At 36.0% G+C, this 4,254-nt stretch overlaps 1 long non-coding RNA gene across 1 annotated transcript; it reads right to left on the bottom strand.

Moving 5' to 3' along the window:
* Positions 1–813: 813 nt before the first annotated feature.
* Positions 814–4,052, bottom strand: LOC114141508 (uncharacterized). The gene is made up of 4 exons (XR_003594862.1): positions 3,964–4,052; positions 3,717–3,781; positions 3,525–3,601; positions 814–1,096 (listed from the first exon to the last, which is right to left on the bottom strand). It is a non-coding gene; the product is annotated as an uncharacterized LOC114141508 (long non-coding RNA).
* Positions 4,053–4,254: the final 202 nt, after the last annotated feature.

Here is a 4,254-nt window from a genome sequence, read left to right as displayed (position 1 = left end):
TGGAAAACCTCTCAATATCTAACATGTATTCAGAGTAAATAAACATGGCTGACGAGGAAGAAGCAATGGCAAAAGGTTGTGGACTTCCAAGGTTCTTCTGAACAAAAGCTGAAACCCAAAACTTAATGTCTACACTGTGAAAATGCGAGTGTAAACATTCGCATTTTCCAAACAGATGCAAACAGATACAACCATACATCTTTGAACAGCAGAAGTGGAGCTTGCTATACAACCAACAAGAATGTAGCAAGTAGTTTCTGGATGGTAAGTCAACAACAAAACACTTGTCTTTTACAGCAGCCATTGTATAGCACATACAGCAGTAAAACCAGCTAACCAAATATGATGGAGCTCTGTTTATGTTGCTAGGTGACTGGCTGGACGTGGCTGGGATCGCTAGGGAACGGATTGGGCTTCACTGGGGTTGCCAGGTGAGGGGCAATGCCTGCTGATTTCTGACGTTACATTCCAGAGGTTTTTATTCCCCCCAAATACTAAATGAATATCAACTTATTGCCAAAAATCAGCTGAGTGTGTTTTTTTAGTGCTCAGGTTGTTTTTTGAAGCAGTAGAGACCGAAATGGAACCACAAAAAAACTTTTAAAAAATTTAAATTTCGCTTAATAGTTCCAGTTTATGACTGCTGGATGAGGAAATGTACAGCACTAGCCAACAGATGAGCTGCTGTAGCTCAAAAGCTGAAGAAATTAGTGTTGGTTGTAATGGAAATGTGTCATAATACACCGTACATGTCGTTTTGTTGGTCAAAACGAACAATCCAACTTCTATCAACTCAATCAACAACTTTGAAAGTAGCAGCAACCCAGACAGGAGCCACACAGCTCCTCTTTAATCGGGGTTTTGACAATCAGTCAGAGCCTCCTCTCTAAAATCCTGGAAAAAGTCTTCACATGAAGGCTGAGAACAAAAACGACGTGCAGACTACCTCAAAGGTTCCCTGCCACTAAACAGGCCTTGTTCTCCATGTGACGCTGAAGTAACCCGTCAACCATGACATTCTCAATGTCTGCAGCCTTCAGCATGTCACAGCAAATTGTATCCAGTCCTGCCGCTGCGACCTCCAGACCTCTGTGACCTTTGCCAAAAAAACAGATTAGTGGTTCAGACGGCCACCTCAACAGAGCATGAGATCATCCTCAACCTTCTGCGCCCAACAATTAACAAACCAAGTCAAATAATGTCTTAATATGGTCAATATGAAAAGATTTAATCAAAACCATGAGAATGAAGGAAACGTAAAATGTAAAGTGCATTTTGTCACGATATTTTGCTGTACTAAATGTGACAATAAGAACTATTTATTTATGTTTTTCAACACAATATTCAGAGCACTACAAACACAAATACTGCTTTTGAAAAACAAGCTTCTTCAGAATGCCACTTGCTTAGAAAAATGTGATTTATATCACTGAACTGCACTCAGAGACTTACCGATATTTTCTGATGCTCTTGTGGAAAAATCAGTGGGGAAAATAGTAAAAAGAAAATGAAATTTTAATCTTTTTTATATTCACTGAAATCTATTGAAACAATAAATCAAAATTGGTACCACAATGAGAAAAATTTCCCAATAAACGATGTAACAAATTGTTTCTCTACTATGAATCGTGGAAGAAATTGTAAAAATAACATTTTAGTCTATTTTTTTTTTACATTAACTGAAATTTATCGAAACCATAAATCAAACTTTGTATCGTGATAAGACATTTTTCACAATAAAAGACGTGGTGAATCGTTTTCTCTACTATGAATTATGGAGAAAACAGTAAAAATAAAATTTCTTTTTTGTTTTTTTTTTAACATTGACTGAAATTTCAGAAAACCATAAATCAAAATTTGTATCATAAGAAAATTTTCAGAATAAATGATAAACAATATGATAAAAATGTTTAATTTGTATCATAGTAAGAATTTTTTTATGATAAATGACCACCACTACTGTACACTTTTAAACTAAAAATATTTTTTAGATTGCCTTGGAGAAACATTCACCAAGCAAACTTCAGTTTTAACTTTAACAGCCTGTAAAGTTGTTAGACCAGAGCTTTTATTAGACTTTTTCTTAAATGGCAAATCACTGCAATTCATGTCAACAATTAAATTAATGAAAAACTATGTAATCTTCACTTTTATAATCTTGACTAGTTACTCTCATTTTATGGTGCCGCTATGCTGTCAATGCCTGTAGGTGCTACCCTAGGTCCTCTTCCTGCTGCCATGGCAACCATCTTGAAAAAAACGAAAAAGGGGAGCCTGACCTGATGTTAATATGAAGTGACAGGCAGGAATGTGCTTGCGTGTGTGTGTGGGTGGGTTTTTATTCTATTTTTTTTTTAAATTAGAGTATGTAAACACTTTTCTTGTGCGTTTGCGTTGCCATGTGCGAGCGTGTCCGCGTTTCTGTGTGAAGCTCATCAACAACTCTGTGTGCCGACGCCACGCTTTTTAACTGAGATTTGAACAAAAAAAATGAGAGAGTGGTGGTGGCTTTGAGTCGTCACCTAAAAGGTTACGACGGTCGTGTCAATTTGTTGTTTCACTCTGTGCATGTGCACAAAAAATAAATAAAAAGCTATTTGTATCTTTATGTTGTTCACAACTAAAACATCTGAACAACTGAGAGGACTGGAGATCATTAATTACTTAAGCTTTTGAGGATTTGTGTCTATATAGGCATTTTTCTTGGCAGGAAATAAAATGTTTTGTCCAGCATGGTTTCCTCCCGCATCATTCTGGCAGATGCAAACTCTGATCTCTGCAGTTGTTTTGATTCTAGAAAAGCTCCACCCTCACAAAGTGATCCCTTCCCCCCACTTTGCTGTTGTGAGGCAATAAATTAATCCAGGGCAGAACTATACATTTATTTTCCATCTGTCTAAAGAAGAAATAAAAAGAACAAAGACGTTTATAGAAATTAAAACATTTTGAGGATATAGAAAGCATTATTTTTATAAACATAACTCTCTCAAGTTGAATATGGCTTTTTCTTCCATCTATATTTGGTTTGGTGATATTTTACAGGTAAGTTGTTTCAAAAAAAATACTACATATCTAATATAATTAGTTAAACACACATAAGAAATTTCAAACTAAATTAACACGTGCTGCTTTTGTTTTTCTTTCTTATATTCTTTTTCCAATATTCTGCTGGAATGTTTTCACGCATTTAAAAAAACAGCAACGCTGCATTGAAAACTAATAAAAACAAACAAATAAAATTTCATCCTAAGTAGTTAAAAAGGTGGAATATAATTTAAGGATTTGGAGAAAATGTTCTGACATTTTTTTTCATAATTGTAAACTGATTGTTGTGATTTACCCCACAATCTCCTTTCTAATTTTAACTTGAATACATGACTATGACATCATTTAGATCGTGTGTTTTGATAGAACCCTTTCAAAAAAGAAATGCAAACATACCAAATCTATGAGCAATATATTTAAAGGACACTAGGCATGTTTCTTTTTATCCAAAACTCTTTGGGGAGGAGCTGTTATCTTACCTGCATTTCTCAGAGGACTTCCTTTAGGAGACGGTTTGGATCCGGATACTTGAGTTAAACAGCTGATAAGACGTCATCTAAAAAAAATGGTTAATGTAAAAAGAAATTGTTAATTACAATGAAGACCGTATAAACACCAAACGGACAGAAAATTTTATAAATAAATGCAGAATCTGCCGAAACCTAGCTTACCTAGCTCACTATGCGTTCCAGTTACCTAGGAAACTGGGTTTGACGTCACACCCGAGGTAACGGTTCTAGTTAAGAAGTATAAATTTCAACATGGCGACGCCTGTAAACGTTGTTTATTTTCCTCAATTAAACACCACAGTTATTTTTTTTTTAGCTTAAAGATTCAGGCGCTACATGTAACATTGATTTTAGACGCACTTGCATACAGTGTGTCTTGTAAAATCAACATGTTTCCATCACATCTTACCACTGTTGATGCGAGGAGCGGCCATATTGAAACACAAAGTCAGGTTTACAAATCGTAGCTGGGGGGTATTCGGAGTTGCTCCCAGTGTTCTAGTTTGCTTTTCTGACGGGCATGTCCTAATTTCCCAGCTCAGAGTACAACGGGCTCTTTGCACCTGCTGCGCTGACGTCACAACCGCATGCGCAAATGCGGCTCTCTTTTTTTGCTTTGAGTTACCATGACAGCTAGAAAAGACAAAGTCTTATTTCAGACGCAAATAAAACAATACTATGAACATTGCTGACTTCCTAA

This window comes from Xiphophorus couchianus, chromosome 3, assembly GCF_001444195.1.
Source record: "Xiphophorus couchianus chromosome 3, X_couchianus-1.0, whole genome shotgun sequence".
Lineage (NCBI taxonomy): Eukaryota > Metazoa > Chordata > Actinopteri > Cyprinodontiformes > Poeciliidae > Xiphophorus > Xiphophorus couchianus.
This window is presented reverse-complemented; position numbering and strand designations above follow the sequence as displayed.